This window comes from Pseudophryne corroboree, chromosome 11, assembly GCF_028390025.1.
Source record: "Pseudophryne corroboree isolate aPseCor3 chromosome 11, aPseCor3.hap2, whole genome shotgun sequence".
In the NCBI taxonomy this organism is placed as follows: Eukaryota; Metazoa; Chordata; class Amphibia; order Anura; family Myobatrachidae; genus Pseudophryne; species Pseudophryne corroboree.
Genome location: NC_086454.1, coordinates 165,678,662 through 165,702,432, shown reverse-complemented (window position 1 = coordinate 165,702,432; position 23,771 = coordinate 165,678,662). Strand labels below are relative to the sequence as shown.

Below are 23,771 nucleotides of genomic sequence, written 5' to 3'. Positions count from 1 at the left end.
TGAAAATGGAGCTTTGAACAAAAGGAAAATAAACAATGTTAGCTCCCATGAGATATGAATTCAGATGACTAGATTCAAAGTCCAGGGTGCTAACAATTACACCATGGAACCCTCACATGAGCAATGGCATCTACTGAAGTGCGCTCATCTTTTAAATGCAAAGAAAAGAAATTCAATACTTTATATATATTATTTCAAGTTTCTAATAAGCTCAGGGATGCAATAGGTATTATGTAGAATATTTGTCCAAAACCAATGATAATATATAAAAAGTAACCTATTTTTTAAAGTAGAAGATAGATACTAGAAACCTAAATGCCTAGGACCAATTTCAGTTGGAGCATCACCCCTTATGTTATCTTAGCATTGAATTGACAGTTTTTCTGTATTTCCATATTTGCATATCAGCCACTTACAATTGTTTCAAGCTTTATAACAGAGGACTGCCTTTTTTATAGACCAAGGATGAAAGTCTCTTGTGAGTTAAGTCTGATAATGACATCACAATTTGTAAATTAAGCTATAGTATGATTACAGAGTGTAGACTGAATAAAAAGTGCTTTCCTATGGATTGAAGTTTGTATTTTTTTAAGCTTTGCATTCCAAAATGGGCTAGCATTCTTTATTTCCAATGGGCACATTAAGCTACTTCCCCAATATATATTTTTTTGTGTTAAAAGTTATTCATACACAATTTGGTAAAACATACTAAATTTAATACATAATGGATTACATCCTGGGATTATCTTTTTCAACAATCTGTAAATTTACAATTAAAAATTGTGTATTAGATTTTTTAGATTGATTTTGCTTAGATTTGCATATACTCCTAGTCTAAATTGTCTATTTTTATACTATTACTAGATGCCTTAATCTTTGTTATTATCCTATCTAATATTTATTTTTTATTTTGTAATGTGGAAAGAAACTGGAGCATTTTTATGATACCCATGCTTCAAGTGACTCTATGGCTTAAGCTTTTTTTTGAAAAATGAAATGCTATAAAAACAAAATATGATCTATGCTTTGAGGTACATTTGCCAGTTTTGTGTTTGACTGCAGTAATATCTGTGGCCAGTTAGCTCAGTTGTTTAGAGTGTGGTGCTAATAACGCCAAGGTCACAGGTTCGATACCCGTATGGGCCATTTGCTTTTCTTGATGGACAAGAATGGAATAAGCTCATCGGTGGAGTGCATGAATACTTGAAAACATCATAGACACATATATCACAAAATCTCTTCAAATACTTATCAGAAGCCAGTGGGAGTATCATCCTTTGGCTGATGATGATTTTTCTCTACATGGCTCAATGAGTTTTGTCTCAAATCAAGCAATATGGCATAACTAAGATATGCAAGGGCAAATTAATCAGTTATTATATTGCTGCTCAAACATAGAGGGCACTAGGTGTTACTAAAAGAAGAAGAAGAAGATATGTGCTCCCCTCTCATTAGTGCACACTGAAGTAAAAAAATTGAGAATTTCTAAAGACCAGAGCACAAGTAATGGATCTCTGCATTCTTATTGCATCTTTTCTTATTTCCAAATATTTGACATACTTCTGATTTGATAAGTTTAAAAATGAGTTTAATCAAAGGACACCACTGAAGATGATGGAATTTATATGAATTTTAAATGAAGATTTGCAATACTCATACATTGAATGAAAATGGAGCTTTGAACAAAAGGAAAATAAACAATGTTAGCTCCCACGAGATATGAACTCAGATGACTAGATTCAAAGTCCAGGGTGCTAACAATTACACCATGGAACCCTCACCTGAGCAATGGCATCTACTGAAGTGCGCTCATCTTTTAAATGCAAAGAAAAGAAATTCAATACTTTATATATATTATTTCAAGTTTCTAATAAGCTCAGGGATGCAATAGGTATTATGTAGAATATTTGTCCAAAACCAATGATAATATATAAAAAGTAACCTATTTTTTAAAGGAGAAGACAGATACTAGAAACCTAAATGCCTAGGCCCAATTTCAGTTGGAGCATCACCCCTTATGTTATCCTAGCATTGAATTGACAGTTTTTCTGTATTTCCATATTTGCATATCAGCCACTTACAATTGTTTCAAGCTTTATAACAGAGGACTGCCTTTTTTATAGACCAAGGATGAAAGTCTCTTGTGAGTTAAGTCTGATAATGGCATAACAATTTGTAAATTAAGCTATAGAATGATTACAGAGTGTAGACTGAATAAAAAGTGCTTTCCTATGGATTGAAGTTTGTATTTTCTTAAGCTTTGCATTCCAAAATGGGCTAGCATTCTTTATTTCCAATGGGCACATTAAGCTACTTCCCCAATATATATTTTTTTGTGTTAAAAGTTATTCATACACAACTTGGTAAAACATACTATATTTAATACATAATGGATTACATCATGGGATTATCTTTTTCAACAATCTGTAAATTTACAATTAAAAATTGTGTATTAGATTTTTTAGATTGATTTTGCTTAGATTTGCATATACTCCTTGTCTAAATTGTCTATTTTTATACTATTAGTAGATGCCTTAATCTTTGTTATTATCCTATCTAATATTTATTTTTATTTTGTAATGTGGAAAGAAACTGGAGCATTTTTATGATAACCATGCTTCATGTGACTCTATGGCTTAAGCTTTTTTTTGAAAAATGAAATGCTATAAAAACAAAATATGATCTGTGCTTTGAGGTACATTTGCCAGTTTTGTGTTTGCTTGCAGTAATATCTGTGGCCGGTTAGCTCAGTTGGTTAGAGCGTGGTGCTAATAACGCCAAGGTCATGGGTTCGATCCCCGTATGGGCCATTTGCTTTTCTTGATGGACAAGAATGGAATAAGCTCATCGGTGGAGTGCATGAATACTTGAAAACATCATAGACACATATATCACAAAATCTCTTCAAATACATATCAGAAGCCAGTGGGAGTGTCATCCTTTGGCTGATGAAGATTTTTCTCTACATGGCAAAGTGACTTTTGTCTCAAATCAAGCAATATGGCATAACTAAGATATGCAAGGGCAAATTAATCAGTTATTATATTGCTGCTCAAACATAGAGGGCACTAGGTGTTACTAAAAGAAGAAGAAGATATGTGATCCCCTCTCATTAGTGCACACTGAAGTAAAAAAAACATGGAGAATTTCTAAAGACCAGAGCACAAGTAATGGATCTCTGCATTCTTATTGCATCTTTTCTTATTTCCAAATATTTGACATACTTCTGGTTTGATAAGTTTAAAAATGAGTTTAAACAAAGGACACCACTGAAGATGATGGAATTTATATGAATTTTAAATGAAGATTTGCAATACTCATACATTGAATGAAAATGGAGCTTTGAACAAAAGGAAAATAAACAATGTTAGCTCCCATGAGATATGAATTCAGATGACTAGATTCAAAGTCCAGGGTGCTAACAATTACACCATGGAACCCTCACATGAGCAATGGCATCTACTGAAGTGCGCTCATCTTTTAAATGCAAAGAAAAGAAATTCAATACTTTATATATATTATTTCAAGTTTCTAATAAGCTCAGGGATGCAATAGGTATTATGTAGAATATTTGTCCAAAACCAATGATAATATATAAAAAGTAACCTATTTTTTAAAGTAGAAGATAGATACTAGAAACCTAAATGCCTAGGACCAATTTCAGTTGGAGCATCACCCCTTATGTTATCTTAGCATTGAATTGACAGTTTTTCTGTATTTCCATATTTGCATATCAGCCACTTACAATTGTTTCAAGCTTTATAACAGAGGACTGCCTTTTTTATAGACCAAGGATGAAAGTCTCTTGTGAGTTAAGTCTGATAATGACATCACAATTTGTAAATTAAGCTATAGTATGATTACAGAGTGTAGACTGAATAAAAAGTGCTTTCCTATGGATTGAAGTTTGTATTTTTTTAAGCTTTGCATTCCAAAATGGGCTAGCATTCTTTATTTCCAATGGGCACATTAAGCTACTTCCCCAATATATATTTTTTTGTGTTAAAAGTTATTCATACACAATTTGGTAAAACATACTAAATTTAATACATAATGGATTACATCCTGGGATTATCTTTTTCAACAATCTGTAAATTTACAATTAAAAATTGTGTATTAGATTTTTTAGATTGATTTTGCTTAGATTTGCATATACTCCTAGTCTAAATTGTCTATTTTTATACTATTACTAGATGCCTTAATCTTTGTTATTATCCTATCTAATATTTATTTTTTATTTTGTAATGTGGAAAGAAACTGGAGCATTTTTATGATACCCATGCTTCAAGTGACTCTATGGCTTAAGCTTTTTTTTGAAAAATGAAATGCTATAAAAACAAAATATGATCTATGCTTTGAGGTACATTTGCCAGTTTTGTGTTTGACTGCAGTAATATCTGTGGCCAGTTAGCTCAGTTGTTTAGAGTGTGGTGCTAATAACGCCAAGGTCACAGGTTCGATACCCGTATGGGCCATTTGCTTTTCTTGATGGACAAGAATGGAATAAGCTCATCGGTGGAGTGCATGAATACTTGAAAACATCATAGACACATATATCACAAAATCTCTTCAAATACTTATCAGAAGCCAGTGGGAGTATCATCCTTTGGCTGATGATGATTTTTCTCTACATGGCTCAATGAGTTTTGTCTCAAATCAAGCAATATGGCATAACTAAGATATGCAAGGGCAAATTAATCAGTTATTATATTGCTGCTCAAACATAGAGGGCACTAGGTGTTACTAAAAGAAGAAGAAGAAGATATGTGCTCCCCTCTCATTAGTGCACACTGAAGTAAAAAAATTGAGAATTTCTAAAGACCAGAGCACAAGTAATGGATCTCTGCATTCTTATTGCATCTTTTCTTATTTCCAAATATTTGACATACTTCTGATTTGATAAGTTTAAAAATGAGTTTAATCAAAGGACACCACTGAAGATGATGGAATTTATATGAATTTTAAATGAAGATTTGCAATACTCATACATTGAATGAAAATGGAGCTTTGAACAAAAGGAAAATAAACAATGTTAGCTCCCACGAGATATGAACTCAGATGACTAGATTCAAAGTCCAGGGTGCTAACAATTACACCATGGAACCCTCACCTGAGCAATGGCATCTACTGAAGTGCGCTCATCTTTTAAATGCAAAGAAAAGAAATTCAATACTTTATATATATTATTTCAAGTTTCTAATAAGCTCAGGGATGCAATAGGTATTATGTAGAATATTTGTCCAAAACCAATGATAATATATAAAAAGTAACCTATTTTTTAAAGGAGAAGACAGATACTAGAAACCTAAATGCCTAGGCCCAATTTCAGTTGGAGCATCACCCCTTATGTTATCCTAGCATTGAATTGACAGTTATTCTGTATTTCCATATTTGCATATCAGCCACTTACAATTGTTTCAAGCTTTATAACAGAGGACTGCCTTTTTTATAGACCAAGGATGAAAGTCTCTTGTGAGTTAAGTCTGATAATGACATCACAATTTGTAAATTAAGCTATAGTATGATTACAGAGTGTAGACTGAATAAAAAGTGCTTTCCTATGGATTAAAGTTTGTATTTTCTTAAGCTTTGCATTCCAAAATGGGCTAGCATTCTTTATTTCCAATGGGCACATTAAGCTACTTCCCCAATATATATTTTTTTTTGTGTTAAAAGTTATTCATACACAACTTGGTAAAACATACTATATTTAATACATAATGGATTACATCATGGGATTATCTTTTTCAACAATCTGTAAATTTACAATTAAAAATTGTGTATTAGATTTTTTAGATTGATTTTGCTTAGATTTGCATATACTCCTAGTCTAAATTGTCCATTTTTATACTATTACTAGATGCCTTAATCTTTGTTATTATCCTATCTAATATTTATTTTTATTTTGTAATGTGAAAAGAAACTGGAGCATTTTTATGATACCCATGCTTCAAGTGACTCTATGGCTTAATCTTTTTTTTGAAAAATGAAATGCTATAAAAACAAAATATGATCTGTGCTTTGAGGTACATTTGCCAGTTTTGTGTTTGCTGGCAGCAATATCTGTGGCCTGTTAGCTCAGTTGGTTAGAGCATGGTGCTAATAACGCCATGGTTACGGGTTCGATCCCCGTATGGGCCATTTGCTTTTCTTGATGGACAAGAATGGAATAAGCTCATCGGTGGAGTGCATGAATACTTGAAAACATCATAGACACATATATCACAAAATCTCTTCAAATACTTATCAGAAGCCAGTGGGAGTGTCATCCTTTGGCTGATGAAGATTTTTCTCTACATGGCTCAGTGACTTTTGTCTCAAATCAAGCAATATGGCATAACTAAGATATGCAAGGGCAAATTAATCAGTTATTATATTGCTGCTCAAACATAGAGGGCACTAGGTGTTACTAAAAGAAGAAGAAGAAGATATGTGCTCCCCTCTCATTAGTGCACACTGAAGTAAAAAAATGGAGAATTTCTAAAGACCAGAGCACAAGCAATGGATCTCTGCATTCTTATTGCATCTTTTCTTATTTCCAAATATTTTACATACTACTGATTTGATAAGTTTAAAAATGAGTTTAAACAAAGGACACCACTGATGATGCTGGAATTTATATGAATTTTAAATGAAGATTTGCAATACTCATACATTGAATGAAAATGGAGCTTTGAACAAAGGAAAATAAACAATGTTAGCTCCCACGAGATATGAACTCAGATGACTAGATTCAAAGTCCAGGGTGCTAACAATTACACCATGGAACCCTCACCTGAGCAATGGCATCTACTGAAGTGCGCTCATCTTTTAAATGCAAAGAAAAGAAATTCAATACTTTATATATATTATTTCAAGTTTCTAATAAGCTCAGGGATGCAATAGGTATTATGTAGAATATTTGTCCAAAACCAATGATAATATATAAAAAGTAACCTATTTTTTAAAGGAGAAGATAGATACTAGAAACCTAAATGCCTAGGACCAATTTCAGTTGGAGCATCACCCCTTATGTTATCCTAGCATTGAATTGACAGTTTTTCTGTATTTCCATATTTGCATATCAGCCACTTACAATTGTTTCAAGCTTTATAACAGAGGACTGCCTTTTTTATAGACCAAGGATGAAAGTCTCTTGTGAGTTAAGTCTGATAATGACATAACAATTTGTAAATTAAGCTATAGAATGATTACAGAGTGTAGACTGAATAAAAAGTGCTTTCCTATGGATTGAAGTTTGTATTTTCTTAAGCTTTGCATTCCAAAATGGGCTAGCATTCTTTATTTCCAATGGGCACATTAAGCTACTTCACCAATATATATTTTTTTGTGTTAAAAGTTATTCATACACAACTTGGTAAAACATACTATATTTAATACATAATGGATTACATCCTGGGATTATCTTTTTCAACAATCTGTAAATTTACAATTAAAAATTGTGTATTAGATTTTTTAGATTGATTTTGCTTAGATTTGCATATACTCCTAGTCTAAATTGTCCATTTTTATACTATTACTAGATGCCTTAATCTTTGTTATTATCCTATCTAATATTTATTTTTATTTTGTAATGTGGAAAGAAACTGGAGCATTTTTATGATACCCATGCTTCAAGTGACTCTATGGCTTAAGCTTTTTTTTGAAAAATGAAATGCTATAAAAACAAAATATGATCTGTGCTTTGAGGTACATTTGCCAGTTTTGTGTTTGCTGACAGCAATATCTGTGGCCTGTTAGCTCAGTTGGTTAGAGCGTGGTGCTAATAACGCCAAGGTTACGGGTTCGATCCCCGTATGGGCCATTTGCTTTTCTTGATGGACAAGAATGGAATAAGCTCATCGGTGGAGTGCATGAATACTTGAAAACATCATAGACACATATATCACAAAATCTCTTCAAATACTTATCAGAAGCCAGTGGGAGTGTCATCCTTTGGCTGATGAAGATTTTTCTCTACATGGCTCAGTGACTTTTGTCTCAAATCAAGCAATATGGCATAACTAAGATATGCAAGGGCAAATTAATCAGTTATTATATTGCTGCTCAAACATAGAGGGCACTAGGTGTTACTAAAAGAAGAAGAAGAAGATATGTGCTCCCCTCTCATTAGTGCACACTGAAGTAAAAAAATGGAGAATTTCTAAAGACCAGAGTACAAGCAATGGATCTCTGCATTCTTATTGCATCTTTTCTTATTTCCAAATATTTGACATACTTCTGATTTGATAAGTGTAAAAATGAGTTTTAACAAAGGACACCACTGAAGATGATGGAATTTATATGAATTTTAAATGAAGATTTGCAATACTCATACATTGAATGAAAATGGAGCTTTGAACAAAGGAAAATAAACAATGTTAGCTCCCACGAGATATGAACTCAGATGACTAGATTCAAAGTCCAGGGTGCTAACAATTACACCATGGAACCCTCACCTGAGCAATGGCATCTACTGAAGTGCGCTCATCTTTTAAATGCAAAGAAAAGAAATTCAATACTTTATATATATTATTTCAAGTTTCTAATAAGCTCAGGGATGCAATAGGTATTATGTAGAATATTTGTCCAAAACCAATGATAATATATAAAAAGTAACCTATTTTTTAAAGGAGAAGATAGATACTAGAAACCTAAATGCCTAGGACCAATTTCAGTTGGAGCATCACCCCTTATGTTATCCTAGCATTGAATTGACAGTTTTTCTGTATTTCCATATTTGCATATCAGCCACTTACAATTGTTTCAAGCTTTATAACAGAGGACTGCCTTTTTTATAGACCAAGGATGAAAGTCTCTTGTGAGTTAAGTCTGATAATGGCATAACAATTTGTAAATTAAGCTATAGAATGATTACAGAGTGTAGACTGAATAAAAAGTGCTTTCCTATGGATTGAAGTTTGTATTTTCATAAGCTTTGCATTCCAAAATGGGCTAGCATTCTTTATTTCCAATGGGCACATTAAGCTACTTCCCCAATATATATTTTTTTGTGTTAAAAGTTATTCATACACAACTTGGTAAAACATACTATATTTAATACATAATGGATTACATCATGGGATTATCTTTTTCAACAATCTGTAAATTTACTATTAAAAATTGTGTATTAGATTTTTTAGATTGATTTTGCTTAGATTTGCATATACTCCTTGTCTAAATTGTCTATTTTTATACTATTAGTAGATGCCTTAATCTTTGTTATTATCCTATCTAATATTTATTTTTATTTTGTAATGTGGAAAGAAACTGGAGCATTTTTATGATAACCATGCTTCAAGTGACTCTATGGCTTAAGCTTTTTTTTGAAAAATGAAATGCTATAAAAACAAAATATGATCTGTGCTTTGAGGTACATTTGCCAGTTTTGTGTTTGCTTGCAGTAATATCTGTGGCCGGTTAGCTCAGTTGGTTAGAGCGTGGTGCTAATAACGCCAAGGTCATGGGTTCGATCCCCATATGGGCCATTTGCTTTTCTTGATGAACAAGAATGGAATAAGTTCATCGGTGGAGTGCATGAATACTTGAAAACATCATAGACACATATCAGAAGCCAGTGGGAGTGTCATCCTTTGACTGATGAAGATTTTTCTCTACATGGCTCAGTGACTTTTGTCTTAAATCAAGCAATATGGCATAACTAAGATATGCAAGGGCAAATTAATCAGTTATTATATTGCTGCTCAAACATAGAGGGCACTAGGTGTTACTAGAAGAAGAAGAAGATATGTGCTCCCCTCTCATTAGTGCACACTGAAGTAAAAAAAAATGGAGAATTTCTAAAGACCAGAGCACAAGTAATGGATCTCTGCATTCTTATTGCATCTTTTCTTATTTCCAAATATTTGACATACTTCTGATTTGATAAGTTTAAAAATGAGTTTAAACAAAGGACACCACTGAAGATGATGGAATTTATATGAATTTTAAATGAAGATTTGCAATACTCATACATTGAATGAAAATGGAGCTTTGAACAAAAGGAAAATAAACAATGTTAGCTCCCACGAGATATGAACTCAGATTACTAGATTCAAAGTCCAGGGTGCTAACAATTACACCATGGAACCCTCACCTGAGCAATGGCATCTACTGAAGTGCACTCATCTTTTAAATGCAAAGAAAAGAAATGCAATACTTTATATATATTATTTCAAGTTTCTAATAAGCTCAGGGATGCAATAGGTATTATGTAGAATATTTGTCCAAACCCAATGATAATATATAAAAAGTAACCTATTTTTTAAAGAAGAAGATAGATACTAGAAACCTAAATGCCTAGGACCAATTTCAGTTGGAGCATCACCCCTTATGTTATCCTAGCATTGAATTGACAGTTTTTCTGTATTTCCATATTTGCATATCAGCCACTTACAATTGTTTCAAGCTTTATAACAGAGGACTGCCTTTTTTATAGACCAAGGATGAAAGTCTCTTGTGAGTTAAGTCTGATAATGACATCACAATTTGTAAATTAAGCTATAGTATGATTACAGAGTGTAGACTGAATAAAAAGTGCTTTCCTGTGGATTGAAGTTTGTATTTTCTTAAGCTTTGCATTCCAAAATGGGCTAGCATTCTTTATTTCCAATGGGCACATTAAGCTACTTCCCCAATATATATTTTTTTGTGTTAAAAGTTATTCATACACAACTTGGTAAAACATACTAAATTTAATACATAATGGATTACATCCTGGGATTATCTTTTTCAACAATCTGTAAATTTACAATTAAAAATTGTGTATTAGATTTTTTAGATTGATTTTGTTTAGATTTGCATATACTCCTAGTCTAAATTGTCTATTTTTATACTATTACTAGATGCCTTAATCTTTGTTATTATCCTATCTAATATTTATTTTTATTTTGTAATGTGGAAAGAAACTGGAGCATTTTTATGATACCCATGCTTCAAGTGACTCTATGGCTTAAGCTTTTTTTGAAAAATGAAATGCTATAAAAACAAAATATGATCTGTGCTTTGAGGTACATTTGCCAGTTTTGTGTTTGCTGGTAGTAATATCTGTGGCCTGTTAGCTCAGTTGGTTAGAGCGTGGTGCTAATAACGCCAAGGTCACGGGTTTGATCCCCGTATGGGCCATTTGCTTTTCTTGATGGACAAGAATGGAATAAGCTCATCGGTGGAGTGCATGAATACTTGAAAACATCATAGACACATATATCACAAAATCTCTTCAAATACATATCAGAAGCCAGTGAGAGTGCCATCCTTTGGCTGATGAAGATTTTTCTCTACATGGCTCAGTGACTTTTGTCTCAAATCAAGCAATATGGCATAACTAAGATATGCAAGTGCAAATTAATCAGTTATTATATTGCTGCTCAAACATAGAGGGCACTAGGTGTTACTAGAAGAAGAAGAAGATATGTGATCCCCTCTCATTAGTGCACACTGAAGTAAAAAAAATGGAGAATTTCTAAAGACCAGAGCACAAGTAATGGATCTCTGCATTCTTATTGCATCTTTTCTTATTTCCAAATATTTGACATACTTCTGGTTTGATAAGTTTAAAAATGAGTTTAAACAAAGGACACCACTGAAGATGATAGAATTTATATGAATTTTAAATGAAGATTTGCAATACTCATACATTGAATGAAAATGGAGCTTTGAACAAAAGGAAAATAAACAATGTTAGCTCCCACGAGATATTAACTAAGATTACTAGATTCAAAGTCCAGGGTGCTAACAATTACACCATGGAACCCTCACCTGAGCAATGGCATCTACTGAAGTGCACTCATCTTTTAAATGCAAAGAAAAGAAATTCAATACTTTATATATATTATTTCAAGTTTCTAATAAGCTCAGGGATGCAATAGGTATTATGTAGAATATTTGTCCAAACCCAATGATAATATATAAAAAGTAACCTATTTTTTAAAGGAGAAGATAGATACTAGAAACCTAAATGCCTAGGACCAATTTCAGTTGGAGCATCACCCCTTATGTTATCTTAGCATTGAATTGACAGTTTTTCTGTATTTCCATATTTGCATATCAGCCACTTACAATTGTTTCAAGCTTTATAACAGAGGACTGCCTTTTTTATAGACCAAGGATGAAAGTCTCTTGTGAGTTAAGTCTGATAATGACATCACAATTTGTAAATTAAGCTATAGTATGATTACAGAGTGTAGACTGAATAAAAAGTGCTTTCCTATGGATTGAAGTTTGTATTTTTTTAAGCTTTGCATTCCAAAATGGGCTAGCATTCTTTATTTCCAATGGGCACATTAAGCTACTTCCCCAATATATATTTTTTTGTGTTAAAAGTTATTCATACACAATTTGGTAAAACATACTAAATTTAATACATAATGGATTACATCCTGGGATTATCTTTTTCAACAATCTGTAAATTTACAATTAAAAATTGTGTATTAGATTTTTTAGATTGATTTTGCTTAGATTTGCATATACTCCTAGTCTAAATTGTCTATTTTTATACTATTACTAGATGCCTTAATCTTTGTTATTATCCTATCTAATATTTATTTTTATTTTGTAATGTGGAAAGAAACTGGAGCATTTTTATGATACCCATGCTTCAAGTGACTCTATGGCTTAAGCTTTTTTTTGAAAAATGAAATGCTATAAAAACAAAATATGATCTATGCTTTGAGGTACATTTGCCAGTTTTGTGTTTGCTTGCAGTAATATCTGTGGCCAGTTAGCTCAGTTGTTTAGAGTGTGGTGCTAATAACGCCAAGGTCACAGATTCGATCCCCGTATGGGCCATTTGCTTTTCTTGATGGACAAGAATGGAATAAGCTCATCGGTGGAGTGCATGAATACTTGAAAACATCATAGACACATATATCACAAAATCTCTTCAAATACATATCAGAAGCCAGTGGGAGTGTCATCCTTTGGCTGATGAAGATTTTTCTCTACATGGCTCAGTGACTTTTGTCTCAAATCAAGCAATATGGCATAACTAAGATATGCAAGGGCAAATTAATCAGTTATTATATTGCTGCTCAAACATAGAGGGCACTAGATGTTACTAGAAGAAGAAGAAGATATGTGCTCCCCTCTCATTAGTGCACACTGAAGTAAAAAAAAAATGGAGAATTTCTAAAGACCAGAGCACAAGTAATGGATCTCTGCATTCTTATTGCATCTTTTCTTATTTCCAAATATTTGACATACTTCTGGTTTGATAAGTTTAAAAATGAGTTTAAACAAAGGACACCACTGAAGATGATGGAATTTATATGAATTTTAAATGAAGATTTGCAATACTCATACATTGAATAAAAATGGAGCTTTGAACAAAAGGAAAATAAACAATGTTAGCTCCCACGAGATATGAACTCAGATGACTAGATTCAAAGTCCAGGGTGCTAACAATTACACCATGGAACCCTCACCTGAGCAATGGCATCTACTGAAGTGCGCTCATCTTTTAAATGCAAAGAAAAGAAATTCAATACTTTATATATATTATTTCAAGTTTCTAATAAGCTCAGGGATGCAATAGGTATTATGTAGAATATTTGTCCAAAACCAATGATAATATATAAAAAGTAACCTATTTTTTAAAGGAGAAGATAGATACTAGAAACCTAAATGCCTAGGACCAATTTCAGTTGGAGCATCACCCCTTATGTTATCCTAGCATTGAATTGACAGTTTTTCTGTATTTCCATATTTGCATATCAGCCACTTACAATTGTTTCAAGCTTTATAACAGAGGACTGCCTTTTTTATAGACCAAGGATGAAAGTCTCTTGTGAGTTAAGTCTGATAATGACATCACAATTTGTAAATTAAGCTATAGTATGATTACAGAGTGTAGACTGAATAAAAAGTGCTTTCCTATGGATTGAAGTTTGTATTTTCTTAAGCTTTGCATTCCAAAATGGGCTAGCATTCTTTATTTCCAATGGGCACATTAAGCTACTTCCCCAATATATATTTTTTTGTGTTAAAAGTTATTCATACACAATTTGGTAAAACATACTAAATTTAATACATAATGGATTACATCCTGGGATTATCTTTTTTCAACAATCTGTAAATTTACAATTAAAAATTGTGTATTAGATTTTTTAGATTGATTTTGCTTAGATTTGCATATACTCCTAGTCTAAATTGTCTATTTTTATACTATTACTAGATGCCTTAATCTTTGTTATTATCCTATCTAATATTTATTTTTTATTTTGTAATGTGGAAAGAAACTGGAGCATTTTTATGATACCCATGCTTCAAGTGACTCTATGGCTTAAGCTTTTTTTTGAAAAATGAAATGCTATAAAAACAAAATATGATCTATGCTTTGAGGTACATTTGCCAGTTTTGTGTTTGCTTGCAGTAATATCTGTGGCCAGTTAGCTCAGTTGTTTAGAGTGTGGTGCTAATAACGCCAAGGTCACAGGTTCGATCCCCGTATGGGCCATTTGCTTTTCTTGATGGACAAGAATGGAATAAGCTCATCGGTGGAGTGCATGAATACTTGAAAACATCATAGACACATATATCACAAAATCTCTTCAAATACATATCAGAAGCCAGTGGGAGTGTCATCCTTTGGCTGATGAAGATTTTTCTCTACATGGCTCAGTGACTTTTGTCTCAAATCAAGCAATATGGCATAACTAAGATATGCAAGGGCAAATTAATCAGTTATTATATTGCTGCTCAAACATAGAGGGCACTAGATGTTACTAGAAGAAGAAGAAGATATGTGCTCCCCTCTCATTTGTGCACACTGAAGTAAAAAAAAAATGGAGAATTTCTAAAGACCAGAGCACAAGTAATGGATCTCTGCATTCTTATTGCATCTTTTCTTATTTCCAAATATTTGACATACTTCTGGTTTGATAAGTTTAAAAATGAGTTTAAACAAAGGACACCAGTGAAGATGATGGAATTTATATGAATTTTAAATGAAGGTTTGCAATACTCATACATTGAATAAAAATGGAGCTTTGAACAAAAGGAAAATAAACAATGTTAGCTCCCACGAGATATGAACTCAGATTACTAGATTCAAAGTCCAGGGTGCTAACAATTACACCATGGAACCCTCACCTGAGCAATGGCATCTACTGAAGTGCGCTCATCTTTTAAATGCAAAGAAAAGAAATTCAATACTTTATATATATTATTTCAAGTTTCTAATAAGCTCAGGGATGCAATAGGTATTATGTAGAATATTTGTCCAAACCCAATGATAATATATAAAAAGTAACCTATTTTTTAAAGAAGATAGATACTAGAAACCTAAATGCCTAGGACCAATTTTAGTTGGAGCATCACCCCTTATGTTATCCTAGCATTGAGTTGACAGTTTTTCTGTATTTCCATATTTGCATATCAGCCACTTACAATTGTTTCAAGCTTTATAACAGAGGACTGCCTTTTTTATAGACCAAGGATGAAAGTCTCTTGTGAGTTAAGTCTGATAATGACATCACAATTTGTAAATTAAGCTATAGTATGATTACAGAGTGTAGACGGAATAAAAAGTGCTTTCCTATGGATTGAAGTTTGTATTTTCTTAAGCTTTGCATTCCAAAATGGGCTAGCATTCTTTATTTCCAATGGGCACATTAAGCTACTTCCCCAATATATATTTTTTTGTGTTAAAAGTTATTCATACACAACTTGGTAAAACATACTTAATTTAATACATAATGGGTTACATCCTGGGATTATCTTTTTCAACAATCTGTAAATTTGCAATTAAAAATTGTGTATTAGATTTTTCAGATTGATATTGCTTAGATTTGCATATACTCCTTGTCTAAATTGTCTATTTTTATACTATTAGTAGATGCCTTAATCTTTGTTATTATCCTATCTAATATTTATTTTTATTTTGTAATGTGGAAAGAAACTGGAGCATTTTTATGATACCCATGCTTCAAGTGACTCTATGGCTTAAGCTTTTTTTTTGAAAAATGAAATGCTATAAAAACAAAATATGATCTGTGCTTTGAGGTACATTTGCCAGTTTTGTGTTTGCTCATAGCAGCATCTGTGGCCGGCTAGCTCAGTTAGTTAGAGCGTGGTGCTAATAACGCCATGGTCACGGGTTCGATCCCCGTATGGGCTATTTGCTTTTCTTGATGGACAAGAATGCAATAAGCTCATCGGTGGAGTGCATGAATACTTGAAAACATCACAGACACATATATCACAAAATCTCTTCAAATACTTATCAGAAGCCAGTGGGAGTGTCATCCTTTGGCTGATGAAGATTTTTCTCTACATGGCTCAGTGACTTTTGTCTCAAATCAAGCAATATGGCAAAACTAAGATATGCAAGGGCAAATTAATCAGTTATTATATTGCTGCTCAAACATAGAGGGCACTAGGTGTTACTAGAAGAAGAAGAAGATATGTGCTCCCCTCTCATTAGTGCACACTGAAGTAAAAAAATGGAGAATTTCTAAAGACCAGAGCACAAGCAATGGATCTCTGCATTCTTATTGCATCTTTTCTTATTTCCAAATATTTGACATACTTCTGATTTGATAAGTTTAAAAATGAGTTTAAACAAAGGACACCACTGAAGATGATGGAATTTATATGGATTTTAAATGAAGATTTGCAATACTCATACATTGAATGAAAATGGAGCTTTGAACAAAAGGAAAATAAACAATGTTAGCTCCCACGAGATATGAACTCAGATGACTAGATTCAAAGTCCAGGGTGCTAACAATTACACCATGGAACCCTCACCTGAGCAATGGCATCTACTGAAGTGCGCTCATCTTTTAAATGCAAAGAAAAGAAATTCAATACTTTACATATATTATTTCAAGTTTCTAATAAGCTCAGGGATGCAATAGGTATTATGTAGAATATTTGTCCAAAACCAATGATAATATATAAAAAGTAACCTATTTTTTAAAGGAGAAGATAGATACTAGAAACCTAAATGCCTAGGACCAATTTCAGTTGGAGCATCACCCCTTATGTTATCCTAGCATTGAATTGACAGTTTTTCTGTATTTCCATATTTGCATATCAGCCACTAACAATTGTTTCAAGCTTTATAACAGAGGACTGCCTTTTTTATAGACCAAGGATGAAAGTCTCTTGTGAGTTAAGTCTGATAATGACATCACAATTTGTAAATTAAGCTATAGTATGATTACAGAGTGTAGACTGAATAAAAAGTGCTTTCCTATGGATTGAAGTTTGTATTTTCTTAAGCTTTGCATTCCAAAATGGGCTAGCATTCTTTATTTCCAATGGGCACATTAAGCTACTTCCCCAATATATATTTTTTTGTGTTAAAAGTTATTCATACACAACTTGGTAAAACATACTAAATTTAATACATAATGGATTACATCCTGGGATTATCTTTTTCAACAATCTGTAAATTTACAATTAAAAATTGTGTATTAGATTTTTTAGATTGATTTTGCTTAGATTTGCATATACTCCTAGTCTAAATTGTCTATTTTTATACTATTACTAGATGGCTTAATCTTTGTTATTATCCTATCTAATATTTATTTTTATTTTGTAATGTGGAAAGAAACTGGAGCATTTTTATGATACCCATGCTTCAAGTGACTCTATGGCTTAAGTTTTTTTTTTGAAAAATGAAATGCTATAAAAACAAAATATGATCTATGCTTTGAGGTACATTTGCCAGTTTTGTGTTTGCTTGCGGTAATATCTGTGGCCAGTTAGCTCAGTTGTTTAGAGTGTGGTGCTAATAACGCCAATGTCACAGGTTCAATCCCCGTATGGGCCATTTGCTTTTCTTGATGGACAAGTATGGAATAAGCTCATCGGTGGAGTGCATGAATACTTGAAAACATCATAGACACATATATCACAAAATCTCTTCAAATACTTATCAGAAGCCAGTGGGAGTGTCATCCTTTGGCTGATGAAGATTTTTCTCTACATGGCTCAGTGACTTTTGTCTCAAATCAAGCAATATGGCATAACTAAGATATGCAAGGGCAAATTAATCAGTTATTATATTGCTGCTCAAACATAGAGGGCACTAGGTGTTACTAGAAGAAGAAGAAGATATGTGATCCCCTCTCATTAGTGCACACTGAAGTAAAAAAAATGGAGAATTTCTAAAGACCAGAGCACAAGTAATGGATCTCTGCATTCTTATTGCATCTTTTCTTATTTCCAAATATTTGACATACTTCTGGTTTGATAAGTTTAAAAATGAGTTTAAACAAAGGACACCACTGAAGATGATGGAATTTATATGAATTTTAAATGAAGATTTGCAATACTCATACATTGAATGAAAATGAAGCTTTGAACAAAAGGAAAATAAACAATGTTAGCTCCCACGAGATATGAACTCAGATGACTAGATTCAAAGTCCAGGGTGCTAACAATTACACCATGGAACCCTCACATGAGCAATGGCATCTACTGAAGTGCGCTCATCTTTTAAATGCAAAGAAAAGAAATTCAATACTTTATATATACTATTTCAAGTTTCTAATAAGCTCAGGGATGCAATAGGTATTATGTAGAATATTTGTCCAAACCCAATGATAATATATAAAAAGTAACCTATTTTTTAAAGGAGAAGATAGATACTAGAAACCTAAATGCCTAGGACCAATTTCAGTTGGAGCATCACCCCTTATGTTATCCTAGCATTGAATTGACAGTTTTTCTGTATTTCCATATTTGCATATCAGCCACTTACAATTGTTTCAAGCTTTATAACAGAGGACTGCCTTTTTTATAGACCAAGGATGAAAGTCTCTTGTGAGTTAAGTCTGATAATGACATCACAATTTGTAAATTAAGCTATAGTATGATTACAGAGTGTAGACGGAATAAAAAGTGCTTTCCTATGGATTGAAGTTTGTATTTTCTTAAGCTTTGCATTCCAAAATGGGCTAGCATTCTTTATTTCCAATGGGCACATTAAGCTACTTCCCCAATATATATTTTTTTGTGTTAAAAGTTATTCATACACAACTTGGTAAAACATACTTAATTTAATACATAATGGGTTACATCCTGGGATTATCTTTTTCAACAATCTGTAAATTTGCAATTAAAAATTGTGTATTAGATTTTTCAGATTGATATTGCTTAGATTTGCATATACTCCTTGTCTAAATTGTCTATTTTTATACTATTAGTAGATGCCTTAATCTTTGTTATTATCCTATCTAATATTTATTTTTATTTTGTAATGTGGAAAGAAACTGGAGCATTTTTATGATACCCATGCTTCAAGTGACTCTATGGCTTAAGTTTTTTTTTTGAAAAATGAAATGCTATAAAAACAAAATATGATCTATGCTTTGAGGTACATTTGCCAGTTTTGTGTTTGCTTGCGGTAATATCTGTGGCCAGTTAGCTCAGTTGTTTAGAATGTGGTGCTAATAACGCCAATGTCACAGGTTCAATCCCCGTATGGGCCATTTGCTTTTCTTGATGGACAAGTATGGAATAAGCTCATCGGTGGAGTGCATGAATACTTGAAAACATCATAGACACATATATCACAAAATCTCTTCAAATACTTATCAGAAGCCAGTGGGAGTGTCATCCTTTGGCTGATGAAGATTTTTCTCTACATGGCTCAGTGACTTTTGTCTCAAATCAAGCAATATGGCATAACTAAGATATGCAAGGGCAAATTAATCAGTTATTATATTGCTGCTCAAACATAGAGGGCACTAGGTGTTACTAGAAGAAGAAGAAGATATGTGATCCCCTCTCATTAGTGCACACTGAAGTAAAAAAAATGGAGAATTTCTAAAGACCAGAGCACAAGTAATGGATCTCTGCATTCTTATTGCATCTTTTCTTATTTCCAAATATTTGACATACTTCTGGTTTGATAAGTTTAAAAATGAGTTTAAACAAAGGACACCACTGAAGATGATGGAATTTATATGAATTTTAAATGAAGATTTGCAATACTCATACATTGAATGAAAATGAAGCTTTGAAAAAAAGGAAAATAAACAATGTTAGCTCCCACGAGATATGAACTCAGATGACTAGATTCAAAGTCCAGGGTGCTAACAATTACACCATGGAACCCTCACATGAGCAATGGCATCTACTGAAGTGCGCTCATCTTTTAAATGCAAAGAAAAGAAATTCAATACTTTATATATACTATTTCAAGTTTCTAATAAGCTCAGGGATGCAATAGGTATTATGTAGAATATTTGTCCAAACCCAATGATAATATATAAAAAGTAACCTATTTTTTAAAGGAGAAGATAGATACTAGAAACCTAAATGCCTAGGACCAATTTCAGTTGGAGCATCACCCCTTATGTTATCCTAGCATTGAATTGACAGTTTTTCTGTATTTCCATATTTGCATATCAGCCACTTACAATTGTTTCAAGCTTTATAACAGAGGACTGCCTTTTTTATAGACCAAGGATGAAAGTCTCTTGTGAGTTAAGTCTGATAATGACATCACAATTTGTAAATTAAGCTATAGTATGATTACAGAGTGTAGACGGAATAAAAAGTGCTTTCCTATGGATTGAAGTTTGTATTTTCTTAAGCTTTGCATTCCAAAATGGGCTAGCATTCTTTATTTCCAATGGGCACATTAAGCTACTTCCCCAATATATATTTTTTTGTGTTAAAAGTTATTCATACACAACTTGGTAAAACATACTTAATTTAATACATAATGGGTTACATCCTGGGATTATCTTTTTCAACAATCTGTAAATTTGCAATTAAAAATTGTGTATTAGATTTTTCAGATTGATATTGCTTAGATTTGCATATACTCCTTGTCTAAATTGTCTATTTTTATACTATTAGTAGATGCCTTAATCTTTGTTATTATCCTATCTAATATTTATTTTTATTTTGTAATGTGGAAAGAAACTTGAGCATTTTTATGATACCCATGCTTCAAGTGACTCTATGGCTTAAGCTTTTTTTTTAAAAAATGAAATGCTATAAAAACAAAATATGATCTGTGCTTTGAGGTACATTTGCCAGTTTTGTGTTTGCTCATAGCAGCATCTGTGGCCGGCTAGCTCAGTTAGTTAGAGCGTGGTGCTAATAACGCCATGGTCACGGGTTCGATCCCCGTATGGGCTATTTGCTTTTCTTGATGGACAAGAATGCAATAAGCTCATCGGTGGAGTGCATGAATACTTGAAAACATCACAGACACATATATCACAAAATCTCTTCAAATACTTATCAGAAGCCAGTGGGAGTGTCATCCTTTGGCTGATGAAGATTTTTCTCTACATGGCTCAGTGACTTTTGTCTCAAATCAAGCAATATGGCAAAACTAAGATATGCAAGGGCAAATTAATCAGTTATTATATTGCTGCTCAAACATAGAGGGCACTAGGTGTTACTAGAAGAAGAAGAAGAAGATATGTGCTCCCCTCTCATTAGTGCACACTGAAGTAAAAAAATGGAGAATTTCTAAAGACCAGAGCACAAGCAATGGATCTCTGCATTCTTATTGCATCTTTTCTTATTTCCAAATATTTGACATACTTCTGATTTGATAAGTTTAAAAATGAGTTTAAACAAAGGACACCACTGAAGATGATGGAATTTATATGGATTTTAAATGAAGATTTGCAATACTCATACATTGAATGAAAATGGAGCTTTGAACAAAAGGAAAATAAACAATGTTAGCTCCCACGAGATATGAACTCAGATGACTAGATTCAAATTCCAGGGTGCTAACAATTACACCATGGAACCCTCACCTGAGCAATGGCATCTACTGAAGTGCGCTCATCTTTTAAATGCAAAGAAAAGAAATTCAATACTTTATATATATTATTTCAAGTTTCTAATAAGCTCAGGGATGCAATAGGTATTATGTAGAATATTTGTCCAAAACCAATGATAATATATAAAAAGTAACCTATTTTTTAAAGGAGAAGATAGATACTAGAAACCTAAATGCCTAGGACCAATTTCAGTTGGAGCATCACCCCTTATGTTATCCTAGCATTGAATTGACAGTTTTTCTGTATTTCCATATTTGCATATCAGCCACTAACAATTGTTTCAAGCTTTATAACAGAGGACTGCCTTTTTTATAGACCAAGGATGAAAGTCTCTTGTGAGTTAAGTCTGATAATGACATCACAATTTGTAAATTAAGCTATAGTATGATTACAGAGTGTAGACTGAATAAAAAGTGCTTTCCTATGGATTGAAGTTTGTATTTTCTTAAGCTTTGCATTCCAAAATGGGCTAGCATTCTTTATTTCCAATGGGCACATTAAGCTTCTTCCCCAATATATATTTTTTTGTGTTAAAAGTTATTCATACACAACTTGGTAAAACATACTAAATTTAATACATAATGGATTACATCCTGGGATTATCTTTTTCAACAATCTGTAAATTTACAATTAAAAATTGTGTATTAGATTTTTTAGATTGATTTTGCTTAGATTTGCATATACTCCTAGTCTAAATTGTCTATTTTTATACTATTACTAGATGCCTTAATCTTTGTTATTATCCTATCTAATATTTATTTTTATTTTGTAATGTGGAAAGAAACTGGAGCATTTTTATGATACCCATGCTTCAAGTGACTCTATGGCTTAAGTTTTTTTTTTGAAAAATGAAATGCTATAAAAACAAAATATGATCTATGCTTTGAGGTACATTTGCCAGTTTTGTGTTTGCTTGCGGTAATATCTGTGGCCAGGTAGCTCAGTTGTTTAGAATGTGGTGCTAATAACGCCAATGTCACAGGTTCAATCCCAGTATGGGCCATTTGCTTTTCTTGATGGACAAGTATGGAATAAGCTCATCGGTGGAGTGCATGAATACTTGAAAACATCATAGACACATATATCACAAAATCTCTTCAAATACTTATCAGAAGCCAGTGGGAGTGTCATCCTTTGGCTGATGAAGATTTTTCTCTACATGGCTCAGTGACTTTTGTCTCAAATCAAGCAATATGGCATAACTAAGATATGCAAGGGCAAATTAATCAGTTATTATATTGCTGCTCAAACATAGAGGGCACTAGGTGTTACTAGAAGAAGAAGAAGATATGTGATCCCCTCTCATTAGTGCACACTGAAGTAAAAAAAATGGAGAATTTCTAAAGACCAGAGCACAAGTAATGGATCTCTGCATTCTTATTGCATCTTTTCTTATTTCCAAATATTTGACATACTTCTGGTTTGATAAGTTTAAAAATGAGTTTAAACAAAGGACACCACTGAAGATGATGGAATTTATATGAATTTTAAATGAAGATTTGCAATACTCATACATTGAATGAAAATGAAGCTTTGAAAAAAAGGAAAATAAACAATGTTAGCTCCCACGAGATATGAACTCAGATGACTAGATTCAAAGTCCAGGGTGCTAACAATTACACCATGGAACCCTCACATGAGCAATGGCATCTACTGAAGTGCGCTCATCTTTTAAATGCAAAGAAAAGAAATTCAATACTTTATATATACTATTTCAAGTTTCTAATAAGCTCAGGGATGCAATAGGTATTATGTAGAATATTTGTCCAAACCCAATGATAATATATAAAAAGTAACCTATTTTTTAAAGGAGAAGATAGATACTAGAAACCTAAATGCCTAGGACCAATTTCAGTTGGAGCATCACCCCTTATGTTATCCTAGCATTGAATTGACAGTTTTTCTGTATTTCCATATTTGCATATCAGCCACTTACAATTGTTTCAAGCTTTATAACAGAGGACTGCCTTTTTTATAGACCAAGGATGAAAGTCTCTTGTGAGTTAAGTCTGATAATGACATCACAAT

General features: G+C 32.7%; 10 non-coding genes across 10 annotated transcripts; all 10 read left to right on the top strand.

The window, feature by feature from the left end:
* The first annotated feature begins 1,072 nt into the window (after window positions 1-1,072).
* TRNAI-AAU (transfer RNA isoleucine (anticodon AAU)) lies at window positions 1,073-1,146 on the top strand. The gene has a single exon. It is a non-coding gene; the product is annotated as a tRNA-Ile (tRNA).
* Window positions 1,147-2,736: 1,590 nt separating this feature from the next.
* TRNAI-AAU (transfer RNA isoleucine (anticodon AAU)) lies at window positions 2,737-2,810 on the top strand. Its single transcript has one exon. It is a non-coding gene; the product is annotated as a tRNA-Ile (tRNA).
* A 1,591-nt stretch (window positions 2,811-4,401) lies between these two features.
* TRNAI-AAU (transfer RNA isoleucine (anticodon AAU)) lies at window positions 4,402-4,475 on the top strand. The gene has a single exon. It is a non-coding gene; the product is annotated as a tRNA-Ile (tRNA).
* Window positions 4,476-6,067: 1,592 nt separating this feature from the next.
* Window positions 6,068-6,141, top strand: TRNAI-AAU (transfer RNA isoleucine (anticodon AAU)). The gene has a single exon. It is a non-coding gene; the product is annotated as a tRNA-Ile (tRNA).
* A 1,589-nt stretch (window positions 6,142-7,730) lies between these two features.
* TRNAI-AAU (transfer RNA isoleucine (anticodon AAU)) lies at window positions 7,731-7,804 on the top strand. Its single transcript has one exon. It is a non-coding gene; the product is annotated as a tRNA-Ile (tRNA).
* Window positions 7,805-9,393: 1,589 nt separating this feature from the next.
* Window positions 9,394-9,467, top strand: TRNAI-AAU (transfer RNA isoleucine (anticodon AAU)). Its single transcript has one exon. It is a non-coding gene; the product is annotated as a tRNA-Ile (tRNA).
* Window positions 9,468-11,029: 1,562 nt separating this feature from the next.
* TRNAI-AAU (transfer RNA isoleucine (anticodon AAU)) lies at window positions 11,030-11,103 on the top strand. The gene has a single exon. It is a non-coding gene; the product is annotated as a tRNA-Ile (tRNA).
* Window positions 11,104-14,357: 3,254 nt separating this feature from the next.
* Window positions 14,358-14,431, top strand: TRNAI-AAU (transfer RNA isoleucine (anticodon AAU)). The gene has a single exon. It is a non-coding gene; the product is annotated as a tRNA-Ile (tRNA).
* Window positions 14,432-16,019: 1,588 nt separating this feature from the next.
* Window positions 16,020-16,093, top strand: TRNAI-AAU (transfer RNA isoleucine (anticodon AAU)). Its single transcript has one exon. It is a non-coding gene; the product is annotated as a tRNA-Ile (tRNA).
* A 4,914-nt stretch (window positions 16,094-21,007) lies between these two features.
* On the top strand, window positions 21,008-21,081 carry TRNAI-AAU (transfer RNA isoleucine (anticodon AAU)). The gene has a single exon. It is a non-coding gene; the product is annotated as a tRNA-Ile (tRNA).
* Window positions 21,082-23,771: the final 2,690 nt, after the last annotated feature.